Below are 19,715 nucleotides of genomic sequence, written 5' to 3'. Positions count from 1 at the left end.
AAACGACACTGGAGTAGGAAGCCACCACATGCCTCTACGTTGCCGAAGAATGGCTCAGGTTGCAACCGGAAGTTTTCCGGACTTGGAGAGGAAACGGAAGTGACGGCGTTACTAGGAGCCGGAAGTGTAGCCGTAGCAGCGGGGCTAGCTACCCGACCAGATAAATCCATTAAAGTCTGCGTTAAACTATCCAGGCGCTGAAACAGTTCCTGCTGGGCGGACGCAACTTGAGAGAGGGCGTCGGCTTGACGCCCTAACGCGATACCTTGCTGGCTGACCGCGTAGCGGAGTCCCTCCGGGTCAGCTGGGTCCGGGGTTGGGCCAGATCGTTCTGTCATGATTTCAAGGCAGGGCGAACCCAGATGCTGGAACCCAGAAAGAGGTCCGGGACGTGGCAGGTAAGAAGGGTTTATTATTTTCTTTGAGGCTGGCAAAGAGGGTTGGTGAGAGGTGATCCAGATGGATAGTCTGTGGCACGGCTGGAGGTGCGGACGCGGCAGTTCTCTGATCCTTCCTGACAGCAGGCTGGAGACTGTGCTGACGTCACTCTTGGACAGGATTCCTGGGACAAGGAAACAAGATTAAGTGCTAGAACTAGAAATTCAACCAGATGTACTAGAGCTAGACGAGACCAGGCTAGTCACCATAATGGGCAACGATCTGGCGCTGATTATTGGCGTTGGGTCTCCTTTTAAGCAGCAGAGGTTGATGAGTTGAGTAACGGCAGCTGGAGAATAATCAGGAGCAGAGTGGAGCCAAGCTGGAGGGGGAGGAGTCTGACAGAGGCACCATGACAGGAGGGCAGCAATAAGGAACTTCCAATTAACTCTGTCAAAGGCTTTTTCAGCATCCAGCGATAGTACCGTCATTTCCTGGTTTTTAATGGTGGCAAAGTCTATTATATTAACTAGTCTACGGACATTATCATCCGAGTGTCTGCCTTTGATGAATCCAGTCTGGTCGAAGTGAATTATGTGAGGAGTGATTTTTTCTATTCTCTGTGCTAGTGCTTTGCAGATAATTTTTACATCTGCATTGATTAGAGAAATAGGGCGATAGCTTGAAGGACTAGTGGGATCTTTGTCTGGTTTTAGAAGAAGAATTATGTTGGCTGAGTTCATGTTAGGTGGCATTGATTGGCTCTCATTAATAGATGTGACTGTTTTATAAAATGTTGGTGCCAGTTGTTCCCAGAATTCTTTATAAAACTCAGCAGGAAAGCCGTCAGGCCCTGGTGCTTTACCATTGGGCATAAGTAACAGAGCTTCATGAAGTTCAGACGGCGAGAGCGGATAATCTAAGTTTGTGATTTGATCCTCATTTAGCCTGGGTAGGTTTACATTATTAAGAAATGAGTCAATACTTTGCTCTGACGGATTGATCTGCGGTGTGTACAGGTTTTTATAAAAGTTTTCAAATGCGTTATTAATTTTGATCGGGTCATGAGTGACATCTCCTGTTTGGTCCGTAATAGAGGTGATTGATGATTTTTCTCTATTAATTTTAAGCTGATTAGCCAGAAATTTGCTAGATTTATTAGTTTTCAAATCTTTCAAGTCGTAGCCTTTATATTTAGGGCCCGAGCACGGAGTGCAAGGACCCTATTGTATCTGTAAGAGTTATTAGGGCCCGAGCACGGAGTGCAAGGACCCTATTGTATCTGTTAGGTTTATTATTATTATTATTATTATTATTATTATTCTTCCGACTTTTCCGTCGCCTTTTTGAGGCCTTTAACATACCCCAAAACTCACCAAATTTTGTATACACATCAGGAGTCGCGAAAAATTTCATATTTTATAGGAGAACGGCATAGGTAAACAAAAATGGCTCGATAGCGCCACCTGCAAAATTTGTTTTCGCGAGCACCTCCATATGCTTTATAGTACAAACCTGATTTTAACAGGGCATGTTCATCGGATAGAAACCTACAAAAAAGTCTCTTGGGACCAAGCTGTCAGTCGCACAGGAAGTCTGATATTTTGATGACAATATGTCATTTTTGCTGTATTTTGGTCATTTGCAGGCCTCGCTCTAGAACGAACTCCTCCTAGAGATTTGAGAGTAATGACTCCAAACTTTGGTTTTGTAAACTAGACACATGTCCGATGTTAAATTGCAAAGCTTTTAAGTTTTTATGGATGTTTGTGACCATGGCGGCGCGTCAAAATTGGAGGTCGTTTCGAAAACACGCCATGAAAAGAAAAATGGCCATTACTCAGCCATGCATAATCCAATCTGATCCAAAATTGATGTGCATGATTGTAGTCTGACTCTGAACACATCTGCAGTGAAAAAATCTGGAAAAAGTGTAGCGCCACCTGCTGGCAAGAGGAAATGACATGTTTTACTTGGAGCATCACTACTCCGAGTAGGATGAGCCGACACACCTGAAAATGACGTCCACCTGTTGAAAAGCCATTGAAGTTTACTCTGACAAAAAACCATAACTTTCAATGCGGGGGTGTGGTCGTGACAGAGCGGCAAAGTTGGGCATCTCGCTATGCACACAAAAGTTGCTCTCACGTGCACATTCCTTGTCCAATCTCACTGAAATTCAATGGATATGATGAAGCTTCTATTCTGAACCCATGGATATGACAATCTTGGACGAGCTCTATAGCGCCACCTAGTTATTGCATTGGGCACATTCTGCCCTGTATTTTCTCTTTGCTTTGTCCGATGTGCATGAAATTAAAACTGGAGATACTCAGAAGGGTCCTCTCTCATCATGTAAAGTTTCATGGGTGTACACCTGACGGTGCCTGCGTAACAGGAAGTGGTCGATTATGTGCACCCAAATAATAGAAATTTATTATAAATCAGCCGTTTGTCTCAGGAAGCTGAGATTTCAGAATTAGATGCCTTTAATAACCTCCAGCTTTGATATGTAACACTATAGGGTCTACGAGAAACTTCATCACTTGATTTTTTTAATGAAATTTTGGACTGAACAAAGATTTTTAGCATAAATTCTGTTTAGGTTATCAGCACCAAGAATTCAACTTTCATAGGCATTTATGTGCTACTGCTTCCTAAAAAAATTCAGAATGATTGAAGTTACAGGTGACATCTTAGAGAGCATTACATCCAAAAAGGTCCGAAAACGTCTTTTTAGGCAAAACTACAAACACCTATTTTTTTTCATAACTTAATCATCATATATCAACACCATTTATTTTTTTAAATGTAGGGATCTGTGTTTGCTGCCTTCCATATTTTTTTCAGAAGTCCAGGTGAAACAGATGATTTTAAAAAAATCCTGATTCATCCCAAAACCTGTGCTTTTTCCGTCTGGACTCCAAACAAGTGTGTTTTAAAATTACTTATGCTTCAAATATCCACACCAAGTTTCACACGCATATAGCTGAACATGTCTAAATGCTTCTTGAATATTCTTTACAGATATAAAATGAACTGGTCAACTGTAGGATGTCATTTCCTCTTACATGCTTAAGTCTTTTCCTCATGCTGCAGCCTGCTCCTCAATCATCCCTGTTGCTGGAGTCAAATTTCACCCCCCCCCCCCCCCCCCCCACACACACACACCAGCTGCCAGTTCATATGCTAACTAACCCAGAAGTGAGGTGACAAGAGTTTAGACACAAGAGGGAGGGCAGACTGCTTTTTCATTTGTTTTGTATGTCTTTCATAGATTTTTATGAATAATCATTGCTTTTCTAGTCATGTAAAATGCAATTAACCTAATATTTTATCTTTTTTTTTTACAAACAAAACATATGAATGTGCTCCAAAACAAAACCCAACTCTCAGTACAGTTCTACAGATGTAACATAAGACTTAGACAGTAAATGTCTCTTTTATCCTTTTTTAATCAATGCTGCAACTTCTTTTCCTTAATATAAATCCAATGAAATTAAACTACAAAACCAAAAAACACAACGTATAGCAAATTTCTCTAAATAAATTATGTGTATATACAATATGTAGCACTTTTAAACAAAATAATAACAAATCCTTCCAATACAAGCACAGAAAAATGGAACACAAAATTTAAAACCCAAATTTGAAATGGCAATTTTAAAAAGATAATTTTTTCAGCCTGCTAAAAGTGCACAATTGTAAAAGCTCTTTTATATAGACAACTGTTTGGTTGCTTAGAGCTCTAAATATAAAAACAATGCCTTTATGGACGTGGCACGGATGGCACGGATGTTCAGCAGGGTAAACCCCAGGAAAGCGGCGGGACCTGATGGAGTTCCCGGAAAGGTTCTGCGGGCCTGCGCCGATCAACTCTCCCAGGTCTTCACAAAAATCTTCAACCTGTCGCTAGCTCAGGCTTTCATCCCTGCTTGCCTGAAGTCATCCACTATCATCCCGATACCCAAAAAGTCCTCATCCACAGCCTTCCTCACGGACTTCCGCCCAGTTGCACTCACTGCTGTCATCACAAAGTGTCTGGAGCGGCTGCTCCTGGGACACATCAAAGACTCCCTCCCTCCAATCTTCGTCCCCCACCAGTTTGCTTACAAAGCAAACAGATCAACGGATGATGCCATTTCCATCACCCTCCACACTGCGCTGAGCCACCTGGAACACAGAGACACCTACGCCAGGATGCTCTTTGTGGACTATAGCTCAGCCTTTAACACAATCATTCCTGACATTCTGGTCAACAAACTGTCTGAACTAGGACTCCACCCACTCACCTGCTCGTGGATCAAGGACTTCCTGACAAACAGACCACAGACAGTCAAACTTGACCCCCACCTCTCCTCCACCCGGACGCTGAGCACAGGCTCCACACAGGGATGTGTGCTGAGTCCTCTGCTGTATACACTGTACACAGCAGACTGCAGACCAGCCCACACCAGCAACACCGTGGTGAAGTTTGCAGACGACACTACTGTGGTGGGGCTGATCTCTGGGGACGACGAGACGGCCTACAGAGACGAAGTCCTGAAACTCTCAAGGTGGTGTCAGGCTAATAACCTCATCCTGAACACCACCAAGACCAAGGAGATCATCCTGGACTTCAGAAAAAACAGAACAGATCCACCCCCACTCTACATCGATGGAAACTGTGTGGAGAGGGTCCACAGCTTCACCCTCCTGGGCACCACCATCTCTGCTGACCTCACATGGTCTAACAACACCATGACTGTCATCAGGAAGGCCCAGCAACGCCTGCACTTCCTGAGAAAACTTAGGAGGAACGACGTCAGCCAGGAGCTGCTGGTAACGTTCTACCGCTCAACCATTGAGAGCATTCTGTCCTATGGCATCACAGTGTGGTTTTCCCACTGCACTGAAGCAGAACGGCAGAGTCTCCAGAGAGTGGTAAAGACAGCGCAGAGGATCATCGGCTGCCCCCTCCCCTCACTGAAGGACATTTACCAGTCTCGCTGCCTCAGCAGAGTGACTAGCATCACCACTAACTCCACCCATTCTGCTTTCCCTCTGTTTGAACTGCTGCCCTCTGGAAGGAGGTACAGGTCCATCAGAACCAGGACAAACAGACTAAGAAACAGCTTTTTTCCACAGGCAATTATCATACGGAATGCACATACGTCCACCAACCACACCTCACTCTAATTTTACTACAATGCGTGCAATATCCTGACTGTCTAACCGGGTCACTGTGCAATAACTTGATATTTATTAAGCTGTGCTCACAGCAACTCATGTAATTCCATTCTATTTTATTCACAAATATTTAATATTTAACAGTTCCTGTCCATATTGTTCATTTTTTGTTAAGAGTTGTAAATACAGTATTTCTTTTTCTATTCTATTTTTATTTTTATTTTATGTAACTCCTTCACTCCAAGGCTGCTGCAATTTCATTGTATCCCCATGTACAATGACAATAAACGATTCTGATTCTGATTATATCACTTAGACACAGATGGAGAACCATATCAACTGGATTGGTAACAGCAACAACCACCGACCAAGCCGGCAAGCCCTGGCAGAAAAGATCCCCACAAGAAACACTGCAGGCTGTTCCATAAAAAATATAGTTTTACCATTGCCTTGCAGATCACAGTTGAAGTGGTTTAGTTTTCCTAAAAAAATTCAGAATGATTGAAGTTACAGGTGAACTTTTAGACAACATTTGATCCAAAAAGGTCCGAAAACGTCTTTTTAGGCAAAACTGAAAACACCTATTTTTTTGCATAACTTATCTTTCAAATATCAGCACAAAAAAATTAAAAACGGTAGGGATCTGTGTTTGCTGCCTTCCATATTTTTTTCAGACTTAAAAGTGTAACAGATGATTTATAAAAAATCCTTTTTCATCCAAAAACCTGTGTTAAATCTGTCTAGACTTAGTATTAAAAACTCTCCAAGATGAATGTGCCTGACTCCACCTGCAGGTGGATCACAGACTTCCTGACGGACAGACAGCAGTATGTGAGGCTGGGGAAGCTCGTCTCAGATACTCGGACCACAAGCACCGGATCCCCCCAGGGCTGTGTCCTTTCACCCCTGTTACTCTCCCTGTACACAAACAGCTGCACAGCTGGTCACCTGTCTGTCAAACTCCTGAAGTTTGCTGACGACACCACACTCATCGGCCTCATCTCTGACGGAGATGAGTCGGCCTACAGGAGTGAAATAGCCAGGCTGGTGTCATAGTGCAGCGCTAACAACCTGGAGCTTAATGCTCTGAAGACAGTGGAGATGACAGTGGACTTCAGGAAGGCCCCAGCCCCCCTCCCCCCTGTCATCCTCTGTGACTCCCCGGTGACCTCTGTGGAGTCCTTCTGCTTCCTGGGAACCATCATCAGCCAGGACCTCAAGTGGGAGCAGAACATCAGCTCCATCACTAAGAAGGTCCAGCAGAGGATGTACTTCCTGAGGCAGCTGAAGAAGTTTCACCTCCCTGAAAAGATGCTGGTAGACTTTTACACCGCCATCATTGAATCCACCCTCACGTCCTCCATCACAGTCTGGTTCGCTGCGGCCACGGCCAGAGACAAGGCCAAGCTGCAACGCGTCATCCACTCAGCAGAGAAGGTGATCGGCTGCCACCTCCCGTCTCTCCAGGAGCTGCACATCTCCAGGACCTGGAGGCGGGCAGCCAGGATTGTAGCCAACCCCTCTCATCCAGGACATAATCTCTTTCGGCCCCTCCCTTCTGGCAAGAGGCTCCGGTCCATCAGGACCAGGACCTCGCGCCACAAGAACAGCTTCTTCCCCACTGCAGTCAGCCTGCTGAACAGTACCCCAACTCCCCCAGGTGACCCCCCCTCCCCCCCCCGCCCACCAAAGGACTGTCGGTGCCACTTACAGGCCCCACCATCCCAGCCCATCTGTGCTCCCACTTTAATTCACCTTACTCTACTGTATATAGTGTGTTGTTGTTGTTAACTTAATTTTTAACTTATTCTTAATTGCACTATACACCAAGTCAAATTCCTCGTTTTGTAAAGTGCGCTCTACTGAACCTGGCAATAAAACTTTTTCTGATTTCTGATTCTATTAATCATTGTTTTTTATTCATTCAAAATGCAATTAAATCAATATTTTATCTTTTTTCTTTTCCTTTTTCTTTTTTTTTATCTCTTATATCCTTTTTTATAATCAATGTTTGAACTTCTTTTCCTTTCTATTGTCATGGTTTCAGTTTGTTGTCTTTTTTTTCGCTTTAGTTCTTGTTCTGTCTTGTTTGGTTCTGTTTCCTGTTTTATTTTGAAAGGTTTCCTGTCTTGTCATGTTTCTTGAGTTTTACTTCCTTTGGTCCCCATCTGCCCTAATCGTGTTCACCTGTGTCTTGTCTGCCCTGTCTGTATATAAGTCTTGTCTCTGCCTTCCTCCTGTGCTGGTCCATTAACTTCTGCTCATGTTGATCACGTCTTCTTGTCTGGCGTCCATTTCCCTTGCCATGCCACAGTAAGTTTTTGTTTTTAGTTTTGTCATCCTGCTCTGCAGCGCTTTTTGTTAGTTAAATAAACCCACTTGCCCTGAACCCGTTTGCCTCCCGTCTCTGCGCCTGGGTCCTACCTGCTGTCGAGCCCCCCCCCCACACGACATCTATACATCCAATGAAATTAAACTACAAATCAACAAACACAACTGATAACAAATGTCTCTAAAAAATGATGTGTATATTTGCAGAACCTTAAAAACACCAAACAAATAACAAATGCTTCCCAAATAAAGCACAAAAAATGGAACACAAAATGTAAAACCCAAGTTAGAAATTGCAATTTGAAAAGATACTTTTTTCATCAGCTTTTCAAAATCAATCACCAATTCTACTCTTCTGTGGATGAAACAAAGAACTCCAGAACAATGAAGCCATTTCTCTAAGTCTCTCTCACCTTCAGTTTTAAACAAGGTCTGTGAAAATCCACCATACATTGGTCACATGAACTCAGAGACCTGCTAAAAGTGCACAATTGTAAAAGCTCTTTTATATAGACAACTGTTTGTTTGCTTAGAGCTGTAAATATAAAAAAAAATGCTTTTCTATCACCTAGACACAGATGGAGAACCATATCAACTGGATTAATAACAGGGTGGCATGTTTAGACAAAATGAAGCTGTCCATCACATTTTTGACCTAAACATGTAAACACATCCTTGGCTCTGCGGTTAGGAAATGGTATTTGGGAATCTCTTTATACCAGGAGCCAGCCTGGCCATTGGAACATCGCCACAGTGCCCATCCAGACTGGGACAGCAACGGGGTCCACTTCAGAGCCGTGAGCTGCTGTGTTTAACTCCAGCTGTCCCAGCAAGGGAGACAACTGCAGCAACATCCACTGACCAAGCTGACAAGCCCTGGCAGAAAAGATCCCCACAAGAAAAACACTGGCTCAGGCAGGCTGGTCAAAAAAAAATAGTTTTGCCATTGTCTTGCAGCTCGCAGATCAAGTGGTTTAGTTTTCCAGTAATGTCAGTCAAGAATGCAAGTTCAGATTCACAATGTTCATATTCACCATATTCAACAGACATCTCCTCCAATAGCACCTTAAAAATCCTGTGCTGTTTTGCTTTGCAGCTGAGGTTGTTTACGATTTTCAGAATAAGAGTCATTATATGTCCAGAGCCAATCACTTCTGCACATAAGGCCTGCTGGTGAATGACGCAGCAGTAATGCAGACATTTTGGAAAGTCTGGGTCAGCTTTACAGTGAGTGATGAAACCTGTTTGTCTATTGATCATAGCAGGAGTCCCATCTGCAGTCACTGCTACCAGCTTTTCTAATTGTACCTTTTTCTGCACAAAAACTCCTTCACCGTGTTATACATTTCAACTCCTCTTGTAGTTGTCTGTTAGGGCAGATGTGTCAGGAGTTCTTCTCTTGTGGAAACCAAAAGCTATGCTGTACTGTTGCCGTCCACAGACTCATTACACTGGACGTTAACCACCTGCACTTTGCAAGATCCCGGTCCAGCTAATTGGCCAAGTTATCAGACATAGCTGACACTCATCTAGACATTGTAGTGGAAATTGAATGAGTTCTATTGTTCTCATCCTTAGGGACAGTGATAGCAATTATCATCATTGCTTGAATTTTTTTCATGCTATATGCAAAAGTCTTTGTCCCTTAAGGCAACAGATTACAGCCCCCCCCCCCCCCCCCCCCCAGGCAGCTGTCGTATTAACAATAGCTTGGAGCTCCAGAATGGACAAGAAAAAACGACGAGAATGGCTCGAGCAGGGCGTTGCTCACGGGGCGGTCGCTCGTGCCATGCGGTCGCACGTGCTCGGGCCCGCTAAATGCTACTTGTAGCTTTAATTATTATTATTCTTTTTCTTCCGACGGAAGAGTCGCCTTTTTGAGGCCTTTAACATACCCCAAAACTCACCAAATTTGGCACACACATCAGGAGTCGCGAAAAATTTCGTATTTTACAGGAGATTGGCATGGGCGCACAAAAACAGCTCGACAGCGCCACCTACAGTGACATTTGTCCCGAGCCCCCGCATATGCTTTGACATACAAGCTTGATTTTTTCAGGACATGTTCATCAGATGGAAACCTACAAAAAAGTCTCTTGGGACCAAGCTGTCAGTCGCACAGGAAGTCTGCTATATTGGTGTCAATATGTCATTTTTGCTCTATTTTGGACATTTGTAGGCCTCGTTCTAGAACGAACTCCTCCTAGAGATTTATGAATAATGACTCCAAACTTTGGTTTTGTAAACTAAACACATGTCCGATGTTAAATTGCGAAGCTTTAAAGGTATTACGGATGTTTGTGACCGTGGCGGCGCGTCGAACTTGGAGGTCATTTTGAAAACACGCCATGAAAAGAAAAATGGCCATTACTCAGCCATGCAAAATCCAATCTGATCCAAAGTTGATATGCATGATTGTAGTCTGACTTTGAACACATCTGCAGTGGAAGAATCTGGAACAAGTGTAGCGCCACCTGCTGGCAGCAGGAAATGACATGTTTGACTTGGAGCATCACTGCTCCAAGTAGGATGAGCCGACACACCTCAAAATGACGTCCACCTGTTGAAAAGCCATTGAAGTTTACTCTGATAAAAAGCCATAACTTTCAACGCAGGGGTGTGGTCGTGACAGAGCGGCGAAGTTGGGCGTCTCGCCGTGCACACAAAAGTTGCTCTCACGTGCACATTCCTTGTCCAATCTCACTGAAATTCAATGGAGGTAATGAGGCTTCCATTCTGAACCCATGGATATGACAATCTTGGACGAGCTCTATAGCGCCACCTAGTTATTGCATTGGGCACATTCTGCCCTGTATTTTCTCTTTGCTTTGTCCGATGTGCATGAAATTAAAACTGGAGATACTCAGAAGGGTCCTCTCTTATCATGTAAAGTTTCATGGGTGTACACCTGACGGTGCCTGCGTAACAGGAAGTGGTCGATTATGTGCACCCAAATAATAGAAATTTATTATAAATCAGCCGTTTGTCTCAGGAAGCTGAGATTTCAGAATTAGATGCCTTTAATAACCTCCAGCTTTGATATGTAACACTATAGGGTCTACGAGAAACTTCATCACTTGATTTTTTTAATGAAATTTTGGACTGAACAAAGATTTTTAGCATAAATTCTGTTTAGGTTATCAGCACCAAGAATTCAACTTTCATAGGCATTTATGTGCTACTGCTTCCTAAAAAAATTCAGAATGATTGAAGTTACAGGTGACATCTTAGAGAGCATTACATCCAAAAAGGTCCGAAAACGTCTTTTTAGGCAAAACTGCAAACACCTATTTTTTTGCATAACTTATCTTTCAAATATCAGCACAAAAAAATTAAAAACGGTAGGGATCTGTGTTTGCTGCCTTCCATATTTTTTTCAGACTTAAAAGTGTAACAGATGATTTATAAAAAATCCTTTTCATCCAAAAACCTGTGTTAAATCTGTCTAGACTCCAAACAAACATTTTTTTATGGTAACTTATGTTTCAACAATCGACACCAATTTTCACAGACCTAAAGCTGAACATGTCCCATAGCTCCCTGAATATTTTCATAGATATAAAATGAACTGGTCATTCTAACATCTGGCATTCTAACATCTAACATCTTACATGTCAAAGCCTCTCTCAGCCTGGCTCTGCTGAAGGAGTCGTGTTACAACCCCGCCCCCTCCTGCTGGGACCCCTGCTATGTAAATTAGCAAGCATTGAACAGAGAGATGAGGAGTAAGAATGGTCATTACTCAGGCATGCATAATCCAAAGACAGCCAGTTAAACACTGAAAGACATATTTTTTCGGTATGTCTTTCATACATCTTTAGTATTAAAAACTCTCCAAGATGAATGTGCCTGACTCCACCTGCAGGTGGATCACAGACTTCCTGACGGACAGACAGCAGTATGTGAGGCTGGGGAAGCTCGTCTCAGATACTCGGACCACAAGCACCGGATCCCCCCAGGGCTGTGTCCTTTCACCCCTGTTACTCTCCCTGTACACAAACAGCTGCACAGCTGGTCACCTGTCTGTCAAACTCCTGAAGTTTGCTGACGACACCACACTCATCGGCCTCATCTCTGACGGAGATGAGTCGGCCTACAGGAGTGAAATAGCCAGGCTGGTGTCATAGTGCAGCGCTAACAACCTGGAGCTTAATGCTCTGAAGACAGTGGAGATGACAGTGGACTTCAGGAAGGCCCCAGCCCCCCTCCCCCCTGTCATCCTCTGTGACTCCCCGGTGACCTCTGTGGAGTCCTTCTGCTTCCTGGGAACCATCATCAGCCAGGACCTCAAGTGGGAGCAGAACATCAGCTCCATCACTAAGAAGGTCCAGCAGAGGATGTACTTCCTGAGGCAGCTGAAGAAGTTTCACCTCCCTGAAAAGATGCTGGTAGACTTTTACACCGCCATCATCGAATCCACCCTCACGTCCTCCATCACAGTCTGGTTCGCTGCGGCCACGGCCAGAGACAAGGCCAAGCTGCAACGCGTCATCCACTCAGCAGAGAAGGTGATCGGCTGCCACCTCCCGTCTCTCCAGGAGCTGCACATCTCCAGGACCTGGAGGCGGACAGCCAGGATTGTAGCCAACCCCTCTCATCCAGGACATAATCTCTTTCGGCCCCTCCCTTCTGGCAAGAGGCTCCGGTCCATAAGGACCAGGACCTCGCGCCACAAGAACAGCTTCTTCCCCACTGCAGTCAGCCTGCTGAACAGTACCCCAACTCCCCCAGGTGACCCCCCCCCCCCCCCCCCCGCCCACCAAAGGACTGTCGGTGCCACTTACAGGCCCCACCATCCCAGCCCATCTGTGCTCCCACTTTAATTCACCTTACTCTACTGTATATAGTGTGTTGTTGTTGTTAACTTAATTTTTAACTTATTCTTAATTGCACTATACACCAAGTCAAATTCCTCGTTTTGTAAAGTGCGCTCTACTGAACCTGGCAATAAAACTTTTTCTGATTCCTGATTCTGATTCTATTAATCATTGTTTTTTATTCATTCAAAATGCAATTAAATCAATATTTTATCTTTTTTCTTTTCCTTTTTCTTTTTTTTTTATCTCTTATATCCTTTTTTATAATCAATGTTTGAACTTCTTTTCCTTTCTATTGTCATGGTTTCAGTTTGTTGTCTTTTTTTTCGCTTTAGTTCTTGTTCTGTCTTGTTTGGTTCTGTTTCCTGTTTTATTTTGAAAGGTTTCCTGTCTTGTCATGTTTCTTGAGTTTTACTTCCTTTGGTCCCCATCTGCCCTAATCGTGTTCACCTGTGTCTTGTCTGCCCTGTCTGTATATAAGTCTTGTCTCTGCCTTCCTCCTGTGCTGGTCCATTAACTTCTGCTCATGTTGATCACGTCTTCTTGTCTGGCGTCCATGTCCCTTGCCATGCCACAGTAAGTTTTTGTTTTTAGTTTTGTCATCCTGCTCTGCAGCGCTTTTTGTTAGTTAAATAAACCCACTTGCCCTGAACCCGTTTGCCTCCCGTCTCTGCGCCTGGGTCCTACCTGCTGTCGAGCCTCCCCCCCACACGACATCTATACATCCAATGAAATTAAACTACAAATCAACAAACACAACTGATAACAAATGTCTCTAAAAAATGATGTGTATATTTGCAGAACCTTAAAAACACCAAACAAATAACAAATGCTTCCCAATTAAAGCACAAAAAATGGAACACAAAATGTAAAACCCAAGTTAGAAATTGCAATTTGAAAAATATACTTTTTTCAGCAGCTTTTCAAAATCAATCACCAATTCTACTCTTCTGTGGATGAAACAAAGAACTCCAGAACAATGAAGCCATTTCTCTAAGTCTCTCTCACCTTCAGTTTTAAACAAGGTCTGTGAAAATCCACCATACATTGGTCACATGAACTCAGAGACCTGCTAAAAGTGCACAATTGTAAAAGCTCTTTTATATAGACAACTGTTTGTTTGCTTAGAGCTGTAAATATAAAAAAAAATGCTTTTCTATCACCTAGACACAGATGGAGAACCATATCAACTGGATTAATAACAGGGTGGCATGTTTAGACAACATGAAGCTGTTCATCACATTTTTGACCTAAACATGTAAACACATCCTTGGCTCTGCGGTTAGGAAATGGTATTTGGGAATCTCTTTATACCAGGAGCCAGCCTGGCCATTGGAACATCGCCACAGTGCCCATCCAGACTGGGACAGCAACGGGGTCCACTTCACAGCCGTGAGCTGCTGTGTTTAACTCCAGCTGTCCCAGCAAGGTAGACAACTGCAGCAACATCCACTGACCAAGCTGACAAGCCCTGGCAGAAAAGATCCCCACAAGAAAAACACTGGCTCAGGCAGGCTGGTCAAAAAAAAATAGTTTTGCCATTGTCTTGAGGCTCGCAGATCAAGTGGTTTAGTTTTCCAGTAATGTCAGTCAAGAATGCAAGTTCAGATTCACAATGTTCATATTCACCATATTCAACAGACATCTCCTCCAATAGCACCTTAAAAATCCTGTGCTGTTTTGCTTTGCAGCTGAGGTTGTTTACGATTTTCAGAATAAGAGTCATTATATGTCCAGAGCCAATCACTTCTGCACATAAGGCCTGCTGGTGAATGACGCAGCAGTAATGCAGACATTTTGGAAAGTCTGGGTCAGCTTTACAGTGAGTGATGAAACCTGTTTGTCTATTGATCATAGCAGGAGTCCCATCTGCAGTCACTGCTACCAGCTTTTCTAATTGTACCTTTTTCTGCACAAAAACTCCTTCACCGTGTTATACATTTCAACTCCTCTTGTAGTTGTCTGTTAGGGCAGATGTGTCAGGAGTTCTTCTCTTGTGGAAACCAAAAGCTATGCTGTACTGTTGCCGTCCACAGACTCATCACACTGGACGTTAACCACCTGCACTTTGCAAGATCCCGGTCCAGCTAATTGGCCAAGTTATCAGACATAGCTGACACTCATCTAGACATTGTAGTGGAAATTGAATGAGTTCTATTGTTCTCATCCTTAGGGACAGTGATAGCAATTATCATCATTGCTTGAATTTTTTTCATGCTATATGCAAAAGTCTTTGTCCCTTAAGGCAACTGATTACAGCCCCCCCCCCCCCCCCCCCCCAGGCTGCTGTCGTATTAACAATAGCTTGGAGCTCCAGAATGGACAAGAAAAAACGACGAGAATGGCTCGAGCAGGGCGTTGCTCACGGGGCGGTCGCTCGTGCCATGCGGTCGCACGTGCTCGGGCCCGCTAAATGCTACTTGTAGCTTTAATTGAAATTGTGTTTGTTTATTAATGATGTAATTTAACTGCAGCTTTAAAATTTTCTGATCTCCCAGAGTGTGATCCTGTGCAGAAGCAGCTTAAGCAGTCTCCAGGGTTTTGATTTTATTTTCTAGTTCTAATAAATCTGCTTTCTCTTTGCGTTTTTTGTGCGTTGAATAAGAAATGATTTTCCCTCTCATGACTGCCTTTGCTGTTTCCCAAAGAAAAGCACGGTGGGATGTCTGGAGTATTGTTGAAGTCTAAGAAGGTTTCCCACTCTTTCTTAAAGAATTCAATAAATTCCTGGTCCTTTAACAGAGACGTATTAAACCTCCAAGTTGTACCAGAGGGTGTGGATTTTTCCCTAGAAATGTTTACAGAGACTGGTGCATGATCACTGATAATAATTGGATAGATATTGGAGCTTTGAATATTTTTTAAAAGAGAGTTACTGATTAATAAATAATCTAAACGGGAGTGTGAATAGTGAACTGGAGAGAAAAAGGTGAACCCTTTAGTGCTTGGGTGACATGAGCGTCACGCGTCGCAGAGACCCAGATCATTCATGTACTGCTTTAGAATACTTGCAGACTGCCATGTACGCTGATTTGCTGCTGTGCTGAGTCTGTCAAGTTCAGGGTCCAAAACAAGGTTGAAGTCTCCTCCTATAATGATTGTGGAGTCAGAGTGAACTGAGAGTGAGGTGAAGAATCTGTGAAAGAAGGAAGAGTCGTCAACATTAGGGCCATATACACTCACTATACAAAAGTCCTTGTTCTGAATGGATATATTAATGATTACAAATCTGCCTTCTGGGTCAGTAACTGTATCCTTATGAGTAAAATTAAGATTTTTATTAATTAAAACAGCAACTCCTCGTTGTTTGGAGTTGTTTTTCATGTTTTTCTAACTTCTTCAAGGATTCTGGTTCTTCATTTTTGTTCTGTGCTGTTAGTTTTTTTGTTTTGTTCTCTGTCTTCTGTTTTGCAGGTTAGGATTCAGATGAATAAACATTCTGGAAAATTCTTGACTTTATAACGAGGTCTGCTGATTTTAGCAAACATCAGAAACAAATGAAGCTCAAATGTTGCATTTCAGTAACATTCACATAAAATCAACCTCCTTCTGGAAAACCTGCTCTCCTTTTAAAGAGAACATGACCTAAATTATTTAAAAAACATGGTGTAAAGTGGAATATGGAAGCAAAGACAGCAGAGTTTTTGTGGCAAAGAGGCACCATGAGATGAAGGAGCATTCAAACGGTGGAAGTGGAGGTCGTGTCAAACGCAGTTGGAAGCCTCAGTTTAGATCTGATCAAAGATGCAACCAAAAGATAAGATTGGAAAGAACTAAAGTTCAACAAATCTAACCAGCTGCAGAAATGAAAGGAACTGAGAAAAAGTGGACGTTTGTCGGGCCCCACCTTTGCCAAATCGGGGGGGGGGGGGGGGGGGGGGGTCTGGCTAAATTGCTACACCCAAGATATTCCGGACCGGGGAGAGGCCATCACACAGAAAACCAAAGGAACGATCATTTTTGTACTACAAAGCCAGAACTGTTAAAACCCAAATAACTACAATAGAAAGGTAATGAATACAGTTAAAAACTAAGGGAAACCTCATAAAAACTTTGTTAAAAAAATAAAGATAAATAGTTCATGAAACACCGGGGGGACAGGTCCTGCAGCCAGCCACAGTCCTATTGCACCTCTCATCCACCCTTTGCAGGCGCAGTGGGTTGTTCCTCCAAACATCCACCTGTAAAGTGAAGATAGGTCCTGCGAGTATCTCAGTTGATAGGGGTAGACAGGCCTACATGCAGAGTGAGAATGCCACTGGAAGGGAAGAGGATCCTCACACACCAGCAGGGCTCCTCACCCGGACTATGCGTGTACGTTGTCTTGTGGCACTCTTGTCCTGGAGAAGACTCTCACACCGGCTCCGGCTCCGGCTCCGGCCGCACAGATTGCTCCAGTGCTGTCTCCTTCAACAGCTTCCAGCTGTCTTTTCTCTTTTCTCCTTATCACAGTTCAGCTTTATGGGTGGGGCCATCAGCTTACTGAGGTGTGTCAAATTTGGGCTTCAGACTCCATGGGTGTGAAACAACACAAAACACAAAAACCAACTCCACCACTAAAGCATGCAAACAAAAATGACAGGAAAAGGTTTCACCACACAACACGTTCACATCAGTCATTTCTTTGGTCGACACCCGTAAGCTGGTCCCAACTCCAGAGAAAGGGACAGATTTGACCCTGAGGTCATGAGAAGGACGTGTCTGTCTGTGTCTGATTGTGAAAAAGCAGAGAAATCCAACCATCTTTTCCAGTGTGTGTCCTGAAACTGCTCCAGGTCCTCCCTCCTAAAGTCCTCACCTCGTCTCCTTCATCCTTAGCCGGGAAACTCGGACACGTCGCCTCCTCCTCTGCTGCAGTGAACCTTCATCTGCCTCTAACCGGCTTTCAGGAAAACAGCAATACAACATTTTTCCATCCATCTTCAGATTTACCTGAATCCCAATGAGGGTTACGCGGTTGCTGGAGCCTATCCTAGCTACTGTTGAGTGCAGGTGGGGTTCACCACTATGGCGTTTCATGACTGCCATAAAGTGTGCCAACTGAGTGAGGAACCTTAAAACCGCACAGGAGCAATTCTAACTGAGCGACCCCCCCATTTTACAACTGCAGGTCTGCAATCCCCAGACACACACACACACACACACACACACACACACACACACACAATTAAAGCCATATTATTTCCCATAACACACTCCTCTCCTTACAATACAACATCACTGGATTAAACGGTGCAGTTTCAGTTTATTGATTGTTTATTTTTCAGTCATCCATCAGCATCCAAACATCCATCAAAGTCCTCATCTTCTGCATCTGAAATGAACAGCTGGGATATCATTTCTCTCAAACAGCTTCCCTTTCCTCATCCTCAGAGTCCGTCTGGTTGCCGTGCGGCTCCAAAGATCAGTGCAGGCAGACGCCTCAGTCCCAGCTTTAGTCCTACAGTCATAAAGTGAGGCCTAACTCGCCCGGCGCTGCCTCCCAGTAAAAGGGGGGAGGATGGACAGCTGTTCACTGTCATCTGCTGGAAGTTGCTGCTCTCAGCCTGAAGTTGATCTTCCAACAGGCAACCTCGCCTTGTTTCTGCAGAAACTCAGCTGCTGCTGCGTCTTCTTGTCTTGTTGGAGTTTGTTTTCCAGCTTCCTCACTTGTGAACCATGGATTCATTATTTTAAATTCTCTGACAGCTGAGGTTCAGTTTAGTTAGAAAGATCTTCACAGATTCAGACTTCCGGCCTCAATAACTTCTGATAAACGTTCAAATGTGTCAGCAAGTATCTCAGTCATTTTGTATGAACACAGATAGTGAACCACAGATGCATTTCTATAGAAACAAGATAGTTATTTTTTACCTTTTAATCAGAATTGTTCTCTTCACGCTGTGAATGCAGACATGCAAACATGCAAGACATGCAGACACGCAGACACGCAGACACGCAGCGAGTCGGCTGCCAAGGGAACTGCAGCTGCTGGATTCCCGTGTTCCTCCACGTAGCTGATAGCTGCAGTTTAAACTGAGCTTCATAATCGTGTCTCTTTGCATTTCCAGAGTTTCCAAAACGATTTTGTTCTGCATTCATGCTCATATCTGCACCTTTGTACTATGGGGGGGGGGGTCTTCTTTTAGATGCTCACCTCTCTCCGTACTGTTGCCGTGCGGCTCCAAAGATCAGTGCAGGCAGTCAGCCCCAGCTTTAGTCCTACAGTCTAACACAGGCAACCTCGCCTTGTTTCTGCAGAAACTCAGCTGCTGCTGCGTCTTCTTGGTTTGTTTTCCAGCTTCCTCACTTGTGAACCATGGATCCATTATTTTAAATTCTCTGACAGCTGAGGTTCAGTTTAGTTAGAAAGATCTTCACAGATTCAGACTTCCGGCCTCAATAACTTCTGATAAACGTTCAAATGAGTCAGCAAGTATCTCAGTCATTTTGTAGTTGCACAGATAGTGAACCACAAATGCATTTCTAAAGAAACAAGATAGTTATTTTTTACCTTTTAATCAGAATTGTTCTCTTCACGCTGTGAATGCAGACACGCAGACACGCAGACATGCCGACACACCAGACATGCAGACACGCAGACAGGCAGACATGCAGACATGCAGACACACCAGACATGCAGACACGCAGACACGCAGACATGCAGATATGCAGACACACCAGACACGCAGACATCCACGACATGCAGACACGCAGACATGCAAGACACGCAGACATGCAGCGAGCCGGCTGCCAAGGAATAGCTGATAGCTGCAGTTTAAACTGTGCTTCATAATCGTGTCTCTTTGCATTTCCAGAGTTTCCAAAACGATTTTGTTCTGCATTCATGCTCATATCTGCACCTTTGTACTATGGGGGGGGGGGGGGGGGGTCTTCTTTTAGATGCTCACCTCTCTCCGTACTGTTTTCTTCTAGGTCCTCTTTACTGAAGTCACACATGATCACATTAGGGCAGCTCTGTACATTTTTGGAGAAAATGTAAGACTTTTATGTTTGCCTTATGGTTGTGAAAGTACGGCA

The 19,715-nt window shown here is 43.8% G+C and overlaps 1 long non-coding RNA gene across 1 annotated transcript in view; it reads right to left on the bottom strand.

The window, feature by feature from the left end:
* Positions 1-19,715, bottom strand: part of LOC144981599 (uncharacterized) — a 383,701-nt gene that overhangs the window by 281,492 nt on the left and 82,494 nt on the right. The window lies entirely within an intron of this gene.

This window comes from Oryzias latipes, chromosome 13 (assembly GCF_053564925.1).
Source record: "Oryzias latipes strain Hd-rR chromosome 13, Olatipes_Hd-rR_3.1".
NCBI classification, from domain to species: Eukaryota; Metazoa; Chordata; class Actinopteri; order Beloniformes; family Adrianichthyidae; genus Oryzias; species Oryzias latipes.
The sequence above is the reverse complement of the archived record's forward strand: the minus strand, read 5'-3'. Positions and strand labels throughout refer to the sequence as shown.